This window comes from Paramisgurnus dabryanus, chromosome 4 (genome assembly GCF_030506205.2).
Source record: "Paramisgurnus dabryanus chromosome 4, PD_genome_1.1, whole genome shotgun sequence".
Taxonomy (NCBI): domain Eukaryota; kingdom Metazoa; phylum Chordata; class Actinopteri; order Cypriniformes; family Cobitidae; genus Paramisgurnus; species Paramisgurnus dabryanus.
Window position 1 is genome coordinate 32,594,466 of NC_133340.1, and position 19,207 is coordinate 32,613,672.

General features: G+C 44.7%; 1 long non-coding RNA gene across 3 annotated transcripts; it reads left to right on the forward strand.

Moving 5' to 3' along the window:
- The first annotated feature begins 8,852 nt into the window (after positions 1–8,852).
- On the forward strand, positions 8,853–18,897 carry LOC135735708 (uncharacterized). 3 transcript variants are annotated; one of them, XR_010527689.2, is made up of 5 exons: positions 8,853–8,886; positions 8,962–9,088; positions 9,162–9,749; positions 11,960–12,061; positions 18,603–18,897. It is a non-coding gene; the product is annotated as an uncharacterized lncRNA (long non-coding RNA). The 3 variants fall into 3 exon arrangements; XR_010527690.2 differs by lacking the exon at positions 8,853–8,886 and having other exon boundaries at positions 8,897–9,088; positions 9,162–9,757; XR_010527688.2 differs by lacking the exon at positions 8,853–8,886 and having other exon boundaries at positions 8,897–9,088.
- The last annotated feature ends 310 nt before the right edge of the window (positions 18,898–19,207 follow it).

Consider the following 19,207-nt stretch of genomic DNA (forward strand, 5'->3'; position numbering starts at 1 on the left):
GCATCTTTGTATACTGTATCACAGTACATAGTAGATTGGACATCTCGCGCTTGTAGTTCTTTTTAAGCATATCTTTAAAAAGGTCGGTCCCGTACACATACCCCTTCTGGCCATTGCGTAGTCGTTCGAATGATCTTTGTGCCATCTTTTTCAAGAATCTGTAGTTTCGTAGACAACTTTGCTTGCTTGTTTGTTTCTGAGTTCAATCGTCTTCTCAGCAACAAAAGGCTCGTGTCCACTGTTTCCGCTGCGTTGCGTTTGATAGTTTGTTTGCGAATTCGGACACCTTGGCAGCATCAAAAGTTTCCACAGTTTCTGCAAAACATAAAACAGACCTCTGGTGTGTACGAATCCGACACGTTTGTTCAAATTGTTCTGTGATGTGTTAATCCGGGGTTACGTTTTTGGTAAATGTTCTGTGTTCAGAAGGAAAAACTTCTCATCTATACAGAACACATTCTTCGCTTCACAACCCCCCGCAGCCTTGGTCGTTTGGTCCGCACCACGTGATAACAGCCATTACACACACCCACACACACACACACACACACACACACACACACACACACACACACACACACACACACACACACACACACACACACACACACACACACACACACACACCATATCCGCTGGGGGTTTTACGATGTAATTCGTAAAGCTATAGACACTGCTTCATCTTAAACCTAACCTAATATCAGATAATATGTTCAAATAGTTTATTTTTATTTTATTTAGTAAAAATTAAGGTTTACCTATTTAACGTAAGCCCGTGATTTTAATATTATGTAGAAGCATGTTTAACAAAATGTCAAATTTGTTAAATGTTTTGTCTTTAAAGAAATGATTGTTGTCACGTATGTGACAACCTGTTTTATAACAACATCAAACTTTGATAAATAATATTTGCACCCGTTTTGTTGTCCTCATAAGGGCTAACACAAGGATTTAAGTCATCATAGGATGTGTGATGAAATGTCTTAAAACTTCTAAGTTTTCTTTAAATTACGAATAAGAAATAACATGCTTTAATCTGTATCTGAGTCATGAAGCCTGAAATCTAAAATAAGCCTTTTACTTTTTGACAATGGGGGCTGAGTTTCTTTTATTTTACCAACACTCCCTCTGTCCAGACATCTGGGGGTTGTCTTCTGGTTGATAGCGGACTGGTGATAGAGAGTGAGAGAGAGAGAGAGAGAGAGAGAGAGAGAGAGAGAGACTGAAACTGTTCATCCAAACAACAAACTTTTTCCACATCAATAAATATGTCGAACACTCGCAAAACAAGAAACACCCACTGGAATAACATGTTCAAGAACCCTTTTATTTTGACAAATGTGTACCGTGTTACATTTATCGTAAATAGACATGTACACTTGGATATTAGATGACATTAATGAAGTAACTCAGAATAGGGTGTGAAATGTCTTAAAACATTTAAAAGGCTCTTAACGCCAGATATATGAGCGCATCAGCGTACGTTTTCTGGCAACGTTGGTACACGCATTCACATGTTTTAATCAGAGACTTTGGTTAAAGAAAGTCCCAAATCTAAAATAAAACCCCTATTATACCGGTGCGGACAGAATTACATTTTATTGTGTAATAACCACATATTCATAGTTGATTTTAAGATGTCATTAATTTAAAACAAACTCAGAAAATGATATGAAAGTGTTTTTAATCGTTTAAAAGTTTCTTAACTGTGGATATGAACACTCATCCGCGTATGTTCTCTATTGTAAACGCCGGAGCGCGATCTAATGGTGTGTTCAGAATACTATGTCTGAAAAGATTAAACTTTTATTTAGTTTAAAATAAATAGCCTTTAGTCTATAGAATGTGTTATTGGTGTCCCCGGTGGTTTTGGCACTGTTCATCGCTATACCACTGCTGAATATTTCATTAAATAATTTGTTACAAACAAATGCTTTATTTTTGACAGAGTGTCCATATTACATTTTACCATTACAGTTTTAAAAGACTCTACATAGATTACAAACCGACCCTGCTGTGAAATATCTATCACATACGGTCATAAGTTCAGCATCAGAAACTTTGAGGCTGTTCAGTAAAATATAGCTTATAGTTAAATAGATAATAGTACATTTAAGGTTAACCAGTTACAACTAAAATATTTATTCTTGCGGGACTTTAAAGAAGTCTCTTGCCAATACAAACGTATTATCATGTTGTATTTGTCATACACGCAGTCAATTGACATAAAATCTAAAATAATATTTTATTTTTGTCAGAGCAGACAATGTAAGACTCTTTGTATAATATACACATTTTCACACATGGTTTTAAGAATCATTTAATTAAAAATAAAAACCTCCTAAGATGGATGAACACGTCTTTAATCTTTTAAAAGTTTCTTAACGTCAGATATAAGGTCTCTGTCACCATCGGTGCACGTATACACATGTCTTAATCATAGACATGATTAAAGAATCCTCTAAATCTAAAAATAAACTCCTATTTTGCCATAGTGGACAGAATTACATTTATTAACTTTAATTTAAAACGGCATATATGAACACTCACCCGGCGCTTTGTCAGGCACCGCCGGATCTTTAATACGCGTGAAACTATAGAGCAGGTCATGAAAAGATTCACGGAACTCATGAATCGTTTAAAATTGTATTTAGTTTAGACTTTCGTCTAAAGATTATAGTATTGCCGGCTCCGAAGGTTATGGCTCAGATCATTGCTTAAACTATACACGTATACGGAATATTTCATTAAATAACTTGTGATGTTACAAACCAATGTTTTAATCGTAGCCTTGTTCATGATTTGTCTAAATCTAAAATAAACATTTACTTTTTTGACACCGTAATGGGGGATTGTTTTACCAACATTGAGTTTTAGAAATCTTTAATCGCTTTACAACAGGCACCCCTGTGAAAGAATGCAGGTCTTGTGAGAAAGGAGGGAGGAAGGGTGAGAGCTGACAGCAAATGTCGAAACACGAGCCGTCATTAAACATAACAGCATACGCGTGACATAAAACACATAAACAGGAAAAACAATCACTCTAAATGACCGGCAATAAAACCATTAAATACTTTCTGTCTAAAGTTGACAACTTGTACAGATTTTGATTGATGGGCCAGCCCCCCTGTCAAAGGGGTCATAAAACACGACCTGTCAACGGGTGGGGGAGGGGGTCATAAAAGTTTGACGAATGGTGGCCCACTACAACTACTGACATAATCTAAATATAACATAACATGTAATGTCATACAACTCTCTTCAACTTACTTGTATGATATGTACACATTACAGAACCTTAACAGCAGCATATGTAAAGATTGACAGACGTCTTTACCGGTGTGCAACACTGAAAAATGTTCCCTCTAGGAAACATCTAAAGAACATTAGTTCCCAGTACATTGACTTTCTGACACAGCCGCCCCCAATTATCTGTCAAGATAATTGAACACTCTAAGAAAGACTGTTGGTGGAGCTCATGTCATTGTCCTCAAGGTGAGGCAGTGGGATTAATCGCACAACTGGGCGAGTATAAACTTTGTCCTTAACATTGACCCTGGCAATACGGATTCTACCATCAGCTCCAGGTAAGGTCTCTGTAACTGTTCCTACAGGCCAGAGTGAACGTGGAAGTTGTGGGTCGACAACAAGTACGACTTGCCCTACTTTCAGTTCTATGCCATCTGTCTTCCACTTGGGACGTCCCTGCATACCTGGGAGGTATTGACGAATAAAGGCAGCCCAGAAACAATCAGCCAGCACCTGACTATGTCGCCATCTCCGTCTTCCAAGCAGGTTGTTAGGGTCATACAAAACCTGAGGTAGAGACGCATCTCGACGACCCATAAGTAGTAAGTTCGGAGTCACAGGGTCTACGTCAGCAATATCCGAGGATATGTAACCGAGTGGCTTGGAGTTCAAGATGCCTTCAACTTCTACCAGTAGGGTCTGAAGTACTGGTTCCGGCACGGACTGCTCTCGGAGGATCACACGTAGTGCTGCTTTAACTGATTTTATCTCGCGCTCCCAGGTACCCCCAAAGTGAGGAGCAATCGGTGGGTTATGGCGAAATCGGATTTTCTGCTCCGCAAGCTGTTCCTGTAGTGTTGCAGACATAGATTCAAAGGACTCCCTTAACTCCCGATCACCTCCAACGAAGTTGGTGCCATTGTCGCACAACAGTTCCATAGGCTTGCCACGGCGGGCTATGAAACGCCGCAGAGAGAGCAGAAAAGCATCACTGTCCATATGCTCCAATAGATCCAGATGCACACACCGTGTCGTTAGACATTTGTAGATAATCCCCCACCTTTTTTCTTGGCGTCCAATTTTGACTGCGAATGGACCAAAGCAGTCTACACCAGCAGAATAAAAAGGTGGCTTGTACAGATTTAACCTGCAGGGGGGTAGATCCGCCAAACGTGGGGTTTGAGGCTTGGCCCGCCACAACTGACAGTCTCGACAAGTATGCTGGTGTTTACGAACTGCTTCTCGGCCTCGAAGTACCCAATACTGTCGCCGCAGTTCCGCTAGAACCCTTTATGAGCCAGGGTGAAGGAGTCGTTGATCTGTCTCCTTTATCAGCAACTTAGTGGTATGATGGCTAGGGTCTAACACAATTGGGTGTATGGCCTCTAAATCAAGTTCACTAGCACGTCGTAGCCGTCCACCGACTCTAACAAGACCAGTGGCATCATCATATTCAGGGGCAAGTGAGCCTAAGTGACTGTTATGTAGAATAGGATGTCCGGCCTTCAAAGCTCTAACCTCAACAGGAAAGGAGTCTATTTGAGCTTGTGACAGAAGCAGCTTTTCCGCTTTAATATATTCGGAAGCCTCCATAGAAGAGTCAGTGTTGGTGCTAGCCGCCCCATGCAGGGATCTGACTGTGGCCTTAACGAGCTCTTGCCATGTGTGGAATTGGCTTGGATCTGAAGGAAGCGAACTATTAGGTGCTGAAACAGATCCCACAAAGACAGATTTCTTTAGTTCACAGGGCAGCACACAGCTCCAAACGAGGCATAGACAGGCATTTTCGAGGTGCCACTCTAGACCTGGCTAAGACGAAGGTAAGAATAACTTGTCCTTGATGGTCTGTGGTGCGTAAGTATGCCACCGAACCGTATGCCCTTTCTGACGCATCACTAAAGACATGAAGCTCTCGGGTGACAGAAGGGTGGTCAGCTGAGACTGGGGTGTATGCTCGAGGGAACTGAAGCTTTGCAAGAGTTGGGAGTTCTCCTACCCAGGTAAGCCACTTCTCTCTCAAAGGTAATGGTTCTATGGGGTCGTCCCAACCGAGGTTGTGCTTCCAGAGGTTTTGGATAATAACCTTGGCCCTTGTAGTGAAAGGGGTAATGAACCCCAAAGGGTCATACTGACTCGCCAAAGTTTTATATATGTTCCTCATGGTAGGCTCAACAGTTTCCACAGAACGTAAATTGTACCCCAAGGTGTCACTTATGCAATTCCACCGCAGACCAAGAGTGAGTTCCTGAAGGTCAGTACTGCTTTGGGCTAACCAACGTTCGCTATTCGCTGACCTGGTTTCTGGAGGTAGGTGTTGGGTTACCGTTGGCACATTGCACGCCCACTGTCTAATCTCGAAGCCCCCTTCAGAAAGGAGTTGGCGCAACCCATCCACTATCTCTTTAGCTTCACTTGTCGATGGTACACTGTGAAGGCAGTTATCGACGTAGAATGAATGCTCCACAATATCCACTAAGTTGGCCATAGCATCTTTATGTGCTTGGACGTGATGTTGAAGGGCATGAATTGCGCAACAGGGGCTGCAGGTGGTGCCGAACGGAAGAACCTGCCACTCATATATATCAGGTTCTGCCTCCCTGCACATGTCTCTCCAAAGGAAACGCAATACGGATTTGTCCCCAGGCAGCAAACGGACTTGGTGGAACATACCTTTGATGTCCCCACTGATAGCAACGGTGTGTTGGCGAAATCTCAGGAGGACACCTAGTAAGGATGGTCCCAACGTTGGTCCTGGTAGCAGCTGTTCATTTAAGGACTGTCCCTGATGTTGGAAGGAGCAGTTGAAGACAATTCTGTCTTTACCATTGTGTTGCACCATGTGGTGCGGAATGAACCAAGACTCTGCACTTTGGTCTGCTTCCTCTGCAGTTATCTTAGACACATACCCGGCTGACTCCAACTTAGTGATCTCATTGCAGTAAACTTTAGCCTTCTCACGATCCCGTGCCAGTCTGCGTTCAATACGGCGTAAACTAGGAAGAACAGCTGTTTTATCTGCATGGAGTAAGTTTAGGGGGGTTCGTCTCAGCAGTGGTGTAGCATAACGTTGCATACCATCCACTGTCACCCTGAAGGTAGCATTCTGCAGTAAAGTGTAAGCCTCTTTGTCCTGTTTGGACCTTGTAACCATCTTGGTATTGTATGGAAGAGTGTCAACTTGCCAGAGTCTTTCCACATGCTGGATCAGATCGTCACGATTTGGAACTGTCGTAATGTGAAGACACTGCTGACTTCCACCTGAGGGCTGCATGGGACTCATCGGGCCTTGGAGAGACCATCCTAACGGTGTATGAACAGCAATGGGTCCTCCTATGGGGCCTAGACAGGCTTGCTTAGACAGTATTCAACAAAGCCATCATGATAGGCAGGTGGCAACTTGCTGAGCAGACGATCCACATGAGAGCCACACATAAGCTCATAACCGTTCTGGCCTTCAAGAGTCCTCAGCATACCTACCATCGATTGTACCGATAAGGCAAAGGAATCAAAAGCATTAGCATCGCCCAGTCTTAGTGGTGGACTGTTCATGATAGCACCCAGCTCTGACTGCACAAGTTGTCTTGGCTGTCCATACTTGTCCTGAAGTGCCTGCAACGCAGCAGAGTATGGATGTGAATGATACATGTAGGCTTTAGCCAGCTGCTGAGCACTAGGAAGTTTCAAATGGCTTAATAAGACATGGTATTTGTACTGCTCACTAAGACAGCTGTGACTACTTAACAAATTGTCCAGTCCTAATTTTAACAAGGCGAAGTCACTCTCATTACCACTTTCAAACACTGGTAGCTTAGGTTGTGGAATGCCATAAGCAGAAGCAAACAGTAACTCTGTATCAGGGTATGCAGAATGTGCATAGGGAAGATGCGGCAATGAGGGTGGCTGAGTAAAGCTAGAATTAGGTGGCCTGGCTGATGCCTGCTGGCTGGTAAATGGAGGTTGCAGCTGACGGGCATATGTAGTCACTGGAGGGGGAAATGTCTGCGGTATCACATATGGACGTGTAGACATCGGCAGTGCAGCAGTGGTAGACTGCTGTGGCACAGATGGCATGCTCATACTCAAGGAGTGTGCAGTAGTGGACATAACAGTGGCTACTGAGAGAGGTTGAGGTACCACATACGATGATGACATCACAGAGCGTAATGGCGCAGTTATGTTGGGAGTCTGAGGTACTGTAGAGACTGACACTGATTGTGGTAAGTGAAGCACTGGAGGAAAGGAAACACTCACGGATTCAGTGGTAGGTAATGTCTGCTCCGGTGGTCTTAGTGACGGCTGCGAGTCATCATCCAGCAGTATCTGATCAGCTGAGGAAGGCTGCATAGCTGAAGTCATTACTGATGACTGAGGAAAGGGCTGCAAAGAGCTATGTGATGGACTCATGACTGGACTACTCTGATTGTATTGAGATGGAGGTAAAGGGCTGGCTGGGGAGCATGAAGGCACCGGGGTGGCTATACCAGAGTCTATAGAAAGCATAGAAGATACAAGCTTCGCTACCTCTAATTCAGTCTCTGCTTGTTGCAGTTTTCGTTGTCTCTCTAGGTGTTTGGACAAAGCCTCCTTAGCTGCTAGAGCCTCCTCCTGAACATGCTGAGCTTCCTTAGCTTGTGTCTGCAGCCGCTGATATTCCATGTCAGCGAGTGAGTCCTCCTGTATTTGCTGCTTAAGACTATCAAACTGTCTCTGTTAAATCTTCTCCTCCAAAACGGCGGTCTGGACACTTGAGAGTTCTGGTGGAAGATAAACGCCAGTGGAGGTAATAGAACGCCTACTGGTCCGGGAATGAGAGCTGTTACCGCTATGAGACGTTTCCTCGAGCTGCTTCTAGGTTGACTGGAACCTGGCAATGAAGCTTTAGGAGGATGGTCTGCTGCTGGTGGGTAATCAACCTCATAATCGGCCAGGTGAGACGGCAAATTAGTCTTACGGCGAGGTCTATCCATTGTCTCTGTGTCACTTACTGTTGGGTCCATACTGGTTTGATGTTGCTCTCAATCCGGCTCGAAGGACCAAATTAATGTAGCAAACCTCACTACATTTTAATAACAGCTGATTGAGGCGGCCAAATATGGACCAGATTCCGGTTAGAGAATCAGGAGAGGAGGAAAGTCTTTAGAATGAGACATTTATTGATGGTCCAACATCTGTGTATGCTGCTCATATCAATGTAATGTAATGTAATGGTCTACAAAGAAACAAAGAACATAATTACAAATAATAACCATTCTCAGATTAATATTACCTAATGTGGCAGATTAGTTAGATCCTCCCTGTAGTGACGTCATGTTATTGGTAGCCTATCGTCCCGCAGGGAGGTGTGTATAAATGGCTGTTTGGTGCGGGCCGGATGTGCGTCATCTGTTCTGTGCCTGCGCTCTTCCTGTTTACCGGCATTCAACAGAGGTCTGTGGTTAAAACACAGCCGTGTGGACATTCTAACACCGCTTGTGTCATTTGGTAGGGCTTTGTGTACACTGAAGAGGTAAGCATCTTTAGCATTCGTCTTTGTCTGATACCGGATTATGTTATAGTAACACTAGTGCTTTGTGTCATTTGTAGTCTATTGTAAACAACCGTACGTGCTGTCTGGCTCGTTACACTGCCTAGTCCCAGGTACGTAAGATTTAGTATTGCCAGAGGTTTTAGGTGATGTGGTGTGGGGGTCAGTTATGTTTATCTTTACTGCAGCATTCCCGTGTGTTTACCGTTTGAGTTGGGACATCCAATATATGCTGTTTGGCATCTACTTCATTTCTATCCCGTGGATACTGACGTCAGCTCTGCTTTTTGGTGTGGCAAGCGGCTGCATTATTTGGTATGTGCGTTTATATTTCCAATTGCTGTTTATAAACTATAACTAGTTTACTAATCATCTTATTATCTGTTAGGGCTAAGACTGTGCGTGCTGCATTCCCCTACTACATATAGAAGCACGCTGCTGTTTTGTTCCTGCTTGATTTACTTTCGTTTCTTTTTCTTTATATTTTTGCTGTGTGTTTTCATCATTTTTGTCCTGGGTGATTTAGCGCGGCCCGATTTTGGAGTTGTTGGTTAAAACCTGCTCCTACTGTGACTGTATTTAAAGATCTTTTCCTCGTACGTTGGGAAACAACGAGTTCGAGGGCCGCGCTCATTCAGATTATTTATTTCTTCATTTTCCCTTTGTTGTGTTTCTCATTTTGGACTGCTTCAGAATGCTGAGATTTTCTTTTGGACATTGTTGTCTTTAAATTTCTTTTCCTTTTTCTTTTGTGTTATTATCTAGCTGTTTAAGCTAGAATTTATTTATTTTTCTTTATGTTGGAAGGGCTTCTTTTGCTCCCCTGCATTTAATAAGTTTTCATTGATTATTTTCTATTGATTTGATTTATTTTGTTTTGTATCACAATTACAGGAGCTGTGTGTCCGACGGCAGTGAGGCTTTCCTTCACCGTGTGCTGTGTTATGCTGTGTGAGCACCACTGATAAAATCACGGGTATTGGAGTGAGTGTGTGTGTGCGTGTGTGCACTTAGTGTGATTCTTCTCTTTTGCTCCCTCTCTTAGCCTATCTGATGCCAATAGGCTACAGCTCTGAAACAATTGTGAATCCTTATTGTGGATTGTGATTTCCAGCTTTAGTAATTTGCTGGGTGACTATTATTCCTGCATTTTAAACTTTTGTACAAATAAACAAACTCTATTTTGCTACCCACGTCTCTTGCTCATTTTGTTCAGTGGAATGTACCTGGGTTCCTTATAATATTTTAAGTGAACTGATTCCCTGGTCTAGTCCCAGGGTGGCGTAGTCTATTGTATATGTGACCCGTCACGGAAACCAGGGACTCAAGTCGGCAGCACAAGTTTCGAGAAAATGAGAAACAAAGTTTTTTTTGCGAAATTTGTGATTTTCGTTTTATTGCAGAATCTGTTAGTTGAGATCACGTAGAAGCCTCTCCATGTTTGAGATAGCAGTTTTTGTATATTTAAAAGCGTACAATTTGCGGTTAAAATAGGCTTGTTTTTCCGGAGATTCTAGCGTGCAGCTGGGGGCGTCATTGTCTGTGTGTATATTTACATACTGTATAAGCTTGTGTTTTCGCCTCCGCCCCCAAAGGGAACAGCGTGACTACTAAATAAGGATAGTTCGCCCAAAAATGAAAATAATGTAATTAATGACTCACCCTTATGTCGTTCTAAACTCGGAAGACCTCCGTTCATCTTCGGAACACAGTTTAAGATGTTTTATCGTTAGATTTAGTCCGAGAGCTTTCCCCTTCATTGAAAATCTATGTATGGTTTCCATGTCCAGAAAGTTAATTAAAACATCATCAAAGTAGTCCATGTGACATCAGTGGGTCAGTAAGATTGTGTTGATGCATCGAAAATACAGTTTGGTCTAAAAATAGCAGAATTACAACTTTATTCAGCATTGTCTTCTCTTCCGGCTCGAGCGTGAAGTCACGTGACTGTAGTGACGCGCTGCCCTGTTCCTCAGACATGTTTGCTAAGTTTTTTTTTTTTTTTTTTTCAAACGTATAGCCTGCGTCTCCCCAGACTGTAAAGCTCGGGCGCACAAAACAAAAGAAAAATAAAAGAAGCTGGGGCGGAACAAATAACAGTCAGCCGCATCGTACGTCAGCCGCGTCACTGACTTTATGCGGCGCCGCAGTCGGATGACGTCAAAGTACCGCGAGAGCTCTTCAAGAAATCTTACGGAGTAGTTTAATTTCGACTCGCTCCCGCGGTACTTTGACGTCATCTGTATGTCAGTTCTTGCAGCGCAGCATGAGTCCAAACACACAGAAGTTACACAGATATAGTTGTATTCTTCATATAATTGGCTACATGTTTTGTCTATCAATATTTTCCATGAAGTCATTGGCTGATGGAGGAACGAGCGAGCCATTGGTAACCTCTCTAAAGGATGTCACGTTTTCGACGGCGCTGTTTGGATGATCTATTATACTACTTCCCTATTTTAAATACAAACTTTGAAGGCGGGTTCATGTGTTTAACGGAGTGTAAGCTCATATACCCTTACATGTTACGATTTAAATAGTCTTCAGATTATATATTATATTGTATTACCAGACATTCATGCGAAATCGGATGTAAACAATCTATATTTCACGGATTATACGCATTTGTTGACAAATATGGTCATTGGATAATCTGAAACAGACTGGATTCGACTTGTGATCCCCACAAAGGTAAAAGAGTCATGTTTATTTTTGCGGGTTGTCATTTGGTCATAAAATACTACATATGATGCTAGAACATCTCAAAAAGGGTTTTACAGGGGGCATGGCTTAGCTAAATGAGATGTAAATGAGCCCTATTGTCTCCCCCAGCTGAAAAGAAGAGTCCCTTTCGTCTCGATTTTCTCGGTTTGAGTATTTCTGAGTTCCTATATTCAAATGGCCACAACTTCTCCAAATCTTATCAGATTTCCATGTGTTACACATCGTTGGAAAGCTTAGAAACTGCACTTTCAGAATCTGTGAATAACTCAAAATGCCCAGATCCGAGTTGTGTCCCTACTTTCCGTGACTGGTCACATATCTTTTGAGTATTGAATATTACTGCAAAAAGACCACTTTGCCACATTTTGGCGTAGTCGGCAGGGCCCCACTTGAACAGAGACGTGGGGGAATATTACTTTACCAGCTGGTATTGCCATTATTTGTTTTCTTATCATTTCACAGGAACAAGACAGCAGCGTAGACTCTCTTTGAAGGGTCTCTTTGGCCATCTCTCCTGATTGTGTTTCAGGTCCAAATTTACTTCCTGCCCCGCCTTGCCTGGTGGTAAGTGTTTTACTAAAATTTAGCTATGGCAGAAGAATTACAAGAACTTCGGGATCTTGTGGCCCAATTAAGAGCTGATAATGAGAGACTTAGACAAGAACAGACCCAGATTGTTATTCCAGGTCCCAGTACAGCTCCTATTTCTACCACCTTACCCTCTGGTGCACAGCAATCTGCTGGTGCAAATGCCCCATCTACTGAGAGATTTGTGTTTGTACCCCGAGATAGGAAGTGTCCAAAATTTAGCGGTAGACCCGGTATTACCATTAATGAATGGGTAGAGGAGGCCCAGGCCTGTATGCGGGTTCGCCATTTGTCCAGAGCTGATCAAGCATTCTTTCTTTTTGATAATCTAGAGGGAGAAGCTCGGGATGAGATCAGGTATCGGTCTGAGGCAGAGAGGGGGGATCCAGATAAGATAATTCAGGCCTTAAAGGAACTGTACGGGTGTTCTTTATCATATGTAGCATTGCAACAGGCCTTTTTCTCCAGGAGGCAGCAGGAAGGAGAAACACTTTTAGAGTTCTCTATTGCATTGATGGGCCTCCTGGAGGGGGTAAAACAGCAGTCGCCACATGCCATACCAAATGCAGAAGCTCTATTGCGTGACCAGTTTGTCGAGCATGTGCTCGATATTGGTCTTCGTCGGGAACTTAAACAGTTAGTCCGCCGTGACCCTACCTCTTCCCTCTTAGATGTTCGTAGCGAGGCAATGCGCTGGGAGCGGGAGGGAATGCCTGGGGGTGCGAGAGGGCGAAGTCAGTCCGTACCAGTGGCCTATGGGGTTCAGTATGCCATACAGGGCGAGTCGCAGGCAGTTTGTTTGAGCTCCCCTCCCAAATCGGAGCTAGCAGAGTTGCGGGAAATGTTGAAGGCACAACAAGAACAGTTAAACCAACTTACCCAAGGTTTCGCTCGCTTGCAGGTCCCTAATTCATATAGCCGGTCCCCACGTTACAGTAATATAGTATGTCGGAGGTGCCAACGTTCTGGCCATTTTGCCCGGGAGTGTGATGGAGAACGTGTTCTCCCTCGCTCTCCAGCAGTAGGTACATCTTCGACTGGGGCTAGGCAAGTTCGATCTTCACAGCCGTCGCAAAACTAATCCCCACCGGGCTGCGGAGTCACAGCGCGGATGGGGAGTCGTTTGGCTCAAATGTTGTAAACCGTCTAAATTCTGTCTCTCGTTTGGTGTCCTCCTGCCCTCATCTTAACGTGCTCATCGGTGGTGTTCAAGTGCCATGTTTAGTGGATACCGGTTCTATGGTGTCCACGATCACCGAGAGTTGCTTTCATCAGCATTTTGAACCATGGGGGCAGGAGCGTCTTAGGTCTTGTCAATGGTTGCAACTTACCGCGGCGAATGGTCTTGCGATTCCTTATATCGGGTATATGGAGCTCGATGTCGAACTTTGTGGTAAGGTAGTACCGGAGTGTGGAGTGCTGGTTGTCCGAGATCCTCCTGGTGGCGCCGGTGGGCATGTCCCGGGTGTTTTGGGGATGAATGTCCTTGGCCGGTGCTACCAGGAACTCTTTGGGCAACACGGTACATCCCTTTTTGATTTACCAGCAGTGTCACAGGCCCCTAGTCCCGTCACAAGGGCATTACAACATTGTAGTAAGGTTAGTGTCCAGACCTCTGTTGATCGTGTTGGTGGGGTTAGGGTGCGGGGGCAGGGGGTGTGTCACATTCCAGGTGGTACGATGAAGTTGGTAGCGGCAACTTGCTCAGAACATTATGCTACTGGTACCGTGCTGTTCGAGCCTCCAGATGCAGGCTTACCTGCTGGTTTGTTGGCCTCCCCCGCACTGGTTCAAGTGACCCGGGGCACGGTGTATATCCCGGTTGTGAACGTGGGTACCACTGAAATAATTCTTTACCCCAGGACGTCTTTAGGCACATTGAGTGGTGTCTTTGTCATTAGTTTGCCAGAAGGTATTACTGAAGTACGATCCTTAACCGCTACTGTAGGCTCCCATAGTTCCTTGGTCCCCTCTATTGTGGAGGACCAGATTGATGCCATAGATTTGTCAGTTTTGGCAGGGGAAGAGCAAAGCCGGGTCCGGGCCTTGCTTCACAAATACAAATTTGTGTTTTCAGCCCATGAGGGTGATCTGGGGTGCACTAACCTCTTGTCCCATGATATTCCGCTTCTGGACGATACCCCTGTCAGGCAACGGTACAGGCGTATACCACCTTCGGAATATGAGGTAGTAAAGTCTCACATTAATCAACTTCTTGAGGCACAGGTTATCAGAGAAAGCTGCAGCCCCTATGCGTCGCCCATTGTTTTGGTTAAGAAAAAGGACGGTAGTCTACGAATGTGCGTAGACTATCGTCAACTTAATTCTAAAACTAGGAAGGATGCCTTCCCTTTGCCTCGTATTGAGGAGTCCCTTGATGCCCTGACCGGTGCCCACTGGTTCTCCACTATGGATTTAGCCAGCGGGTACAATCAGGTGCCTGTTACTGAAGCTGACCGGCCTAAGACTGCTTTCTGTAACCCATTTGACCTATTCAAGTGGAATAGGATGCCATTTGGTCTTTGTAACGCTCCCAGCACCTTCCAACGTCTGATGGAGAGGTTGTTTGGTGACCAACAATGCCAATCTTTGCTTTTGTACCTAGATGACATTGTGGTGTTCTCTTCCTCAGTGGCTCAACATCTGGAGCGTCTGGAAGTGGTCTTGGGTCGGTTAGGGGCTGAAGGACTAAAAGCCAAGTTAGGGAAGTGTGCATTCTTTCAACGTGAGGTAAAGTATTTAGGGCATGTGGTGTCGTCCCAAGGTGTGTCCACAGACCCAAGTAAAATCGAGGTGGTATCGCAGTGGCGCACTCCTACAAGTCTGTCTGAGTTGCGTTCGTTCCTGGGTTTTGCCAGTTATTACCGCCGTTTTGTCGAGGGGTTTGCCAAGTTGGCGGCCCCTCTGCATAAATTGGTGGCCGAATTGGCAGGTGGTAAGACAAAGAAACGTAGAGAGGTGAGTTTTAATGGTGCCTGGGATGAGATTTGTCAGGATAGTTTTGAAGCTTTAAAGCGGAAACTCACCTCTGCCCCTGTGCTTGCCTACGCAGATTTTACTTTACCATTTATTCTGGAGGTTGACGCAAGTTTTAGTGGTCTGGGGGCAGTTCTTTCCCAAGAGCAGGGTGGAACCGTGCGGCCAATTGCGTATGCCAGCCGCAGTCTTAGGCCCACTGAGCGCAATATGAACAACTATAGCTCTATGAAATTAGAGTTTTTGGCGCTCAAGTGGGCCATGGCTGAAAAGTTCCGGGAATATTTGTTGGGGCACAAATGTGTTGTCTTCACCGACAACAATCCCCTTAGCCATCTATCATCGGCAAAGCTTGGGGCGACTGAACAGCGTTGGGCAGCACAACTTGCAGCTTTTGATTTTGAGGTGAGGTATCGATCAGGCAGATGTAATAGAAACGCAGATGCTCTGTCGAGGCAGCACCCACTCGACTCTAGCATGTTAGGGGACTTGCTTCCAGGCACTGCAGTTCCTCGTGCTGTACAGCAGGGGGCTGGTACGCAGGTGGCCGTTCAAGCCACTCAAGCGGTGATCACAGCCCTGCCCAGTTATACCACTGCAGAATTGAGCTCTTTGCAACAGGCAGACCCTGTGATTAATGAAATTTTGCCCTTTTGGAAACGAAAGGTGTTCCCTAGAGCGGAAGAACGCAAACGGTTGTCTAGGCTGGGATTGATCCTGCTTCGTCAGTGGGATCGGTTCATTGAGAGAGAGGGTGTATTGTATCGACGAGTGTTCCGCTCTGATGGGGGTTAGGAGCGTTTTCAATTGATTTTACCCACTACCTTAAAATCTGAGGTTCTGAGGCAGCTTCATCAGGAGCATGGGCACCAGGGGAATGAGCGTACCACTGAGTTGGTACAGCAGCGGTGCTATTGGCCTGGAATGTCCTCAGAAGTGGCACGATGGTGCCAGGAGTGTGAAAGGTGCCAAGTCGCTAAGCATGGGGGTCCCACTGCCCGTAGTTTTATGGGCCATTTGTTGGCGTCAAGACCTAACGAGATCGTAGCCATTGACTTCACTGTGCTTGAACCCTCTCGTTCAGGAGTTGAAAACGTCATCGTGATGACTGATGTATTCACGAAGTACACCATGGCTGTCCCCACACGGGACCAACGGGCGGAGACTGTGGCCCAGGTTCTTGTGGCCGAGTGGTTTTACAAGTTTGGGGTCCCTGGTCGGATTCATTCCGATCAGGGCCGAAACTTTGAATCCCCTCTCATCCAGCAGCTCTGTCAGTTGTACAAGGTCGAGAAGTCTCGCACTACTCCTTACCATCCGGCTGGTAATGGCCAATGCGAGCGCTTCAATAGGACGTTGCATAATCTCCTCCGCACATTGCCTGTTTCTCGGAAGAGGGACTGGGTGTCTTGCCTTCCACAAGTACTTTTCTGTTATAACACCACCCCGCATCAGACCACTGGTGAGTCCCCATATTTTCTAATGTTTGGGCAAGAACCACGGCTCCCAGTTGACTTTTTGTTGGGCAGAGTTCAGGAGGTGGGGGTAGGTAATGTTCATGAGTGGGTTGTGGAACATCAAACTAGGCTCCATGTGGCCTTTGAAGGGGCACGTGATCGGCTAAGGGTGGCAGCGGAGAGACTTAAAATACATCATGATCAGAATGTGCGGTGTGTGTCACTTGAGGAGGGCCAGTTGGTTTACCTCCGTGAGTGTGGCATGAGAGGTCGCCATAAGATCCAAGACTTGTGGAGCCCAGTTGTGTATAAAGTAGTGAAGGCACCTGTTGAAGGGGGTTCAGTATATACAATTGCACCGGTTGATGAGTTGGGTAAGGTAAGGCATGTTCATCGCTCTTTGTTGAAGGCCAAGATTTTAGGGGACCATCCAGTTTCGAGCCCTCAGGATAGGCCTTTGGCGGATGGGGCGTTGCCTTTAGAGGATGAGCCAGACGAGGGCGATTTGCTACTGTTCGTCCCTGAAATCCCCCAGGCTCAGAGTCCGGCTGTTAGTGATTTAGTCCCTGCAGCTGTTCAAGCTCCCTTGGATATCTTGGACCCTTGCCCCCAAGTGACGGTACCTGGGATACCAGTAGCCCAAGGACAGCACCGTTCTGGAGAGATGGGTCTCGCTCCGGGATCTGTTACTGTGTCTGTAGGCCCACCAGGCACTGAGGTAATGGCTTTGCGGAGATCAACGAGACCCAGAGCAGGCCAGCACTCCAATGTCCATCACCTGCCACGGTCAGTGGAGGTGCCTGGTGAGGCTGTGCCCCTAGGTGGGTCTGTCTCTAGTGGGATCTCTGTCCTTTTCAGGCCTTGGAATTGATAAGTGGAATTGTGGGGTTGCCGTATTCTATCGTCGGGGCGACGATACAAAAAGTAGGGGTAGATTGTGGCAGATTAGTTAGATCCTCCCTGTAGTGACGTCATGTTATTGGTAGCCTATCGTCCCGCAGGGAGGTGTGTATAAATGGCTGTTTGGTGCGGGCCGGATGTGCGTCATCTGTTCTGTGCCTGCGCTCTTCCTGTTTACCGGCATTCAACAGAGGTCTGTGGTTAAAACACAGCCGTGTGGACATTCTAACACCGCTTGTGTCATTTGGTAGGGCTTTGTGTACACTGAAGAGGTAAGCATCTTTAGCATTCGTCTTTGTCTGATACCGGATTGTGGTATAGTAACACTAGTGCTTTGTGTCATTTGTAGTCTATTGTAAACAACCGTACGTGCTGTCTGGCTCGTTACACTGCCTAGTCCCAGGTACGTAAGATTTAGTATTGCCAGAGGTTTTAGGTGATGTGGTGTGGGGGTCAGTTATGTTTATCTTTACTGCAGCATTCCCGTGTGTTTACCGTTTGAGTTGGGACATCCAATATATGCTGTTTGGCATCTACTTCATTTCTATCCCGTGGATACTGACGTCAGCTCTGCTTTTTGGTGTGGCAAGCGGCTGCATTATTTGGTATGTGCGTTTATATTTCCGATTGCTGTTTATAAACTATAACTAGTTTACTAATCATCTTATTATCTGTTAGGGCTAAGACTGTGCGTGCTGCATTCCCCTACTACATATAGAAGCACGCTGCTGTTTTGTTCCTGCTTGATTTACTTTCGTTTCTTTTTCTTTATATTTTTGCTGTGTGTTTTCATCATTTTTGTCCTGGGTGATTTAGCGCGGCCCGATTTTGGAGTTGTTGGTTAAAACCTGCTCCTACTGTGACTGTATTTAAAGATCTTTTCCTCGTACGTTGGGAAACAACGAGTTCGAGGGCCGCGCTCATTCAGATTATTTATTTCTTCATTTTCCCTTTGTTGTGTTTCTCATTTTGGACTGCTTCAGAATGCTGAGATTTTCTTTTGGACATTGTTGTCTTTAAATTTCTTTTCCTTTTTCTTTTGTGTTATTATCTAGCTGTTTAAGCTAGAATTTATTTATTTTTCTTTATGTTGGAAGGGCTTCTTTTGCTCCCCTGCATTTAATAAGTTTTCATTGATTATTTTCTATTGATTTGATTTATTTTGTTTTGTATCACAATTACAGGAGCTGTGTGTCCGACGGCAGTGAGGCTTTCCTTCACCGTGTGCTGTGTTATGCTGTGTGAGCACCACTGATAAAATCACGGGTATTGGAGTGAGTGTGTGTGTGCGTGTGTGCACTTAGTGTGATTCTCCTCTTTTGCTCCCTCTCTTAGCCTATCTGATGCCAATAGGCTACAGCTCTGAAACAATTGTGAATCCTTATTGTGGATTGTGATTTCCAGCTTTAGTAATTTGCTGGGTGACTATTATTCCTGCATTTTAAACTTTTGTACAAATAAACAAACTCTATTTTGCTACCCACGTCTCTTGCTCATTTTATTCAGTGGAATGTACCTGGGTTCCTTATAATATTTTAAGTGAACTGATTCCCTGGTCTAGTCCCAGGGTGGCGTAGTCTATTGTATATCTTTTGAGTATTGAATATTACTGCAAAAAGACCACTTTGCCACACTAACAAATATAAACCATAACACCAAATAGTATTATCAGTAGACATATATAAACACAAATATATTTAACAGAAATGTTCCTGAGACAATATGCTCAACAATACCATTAAAGGACACGTAATGGGTGCTTATAGTATAAATTAAATAACTAAACATG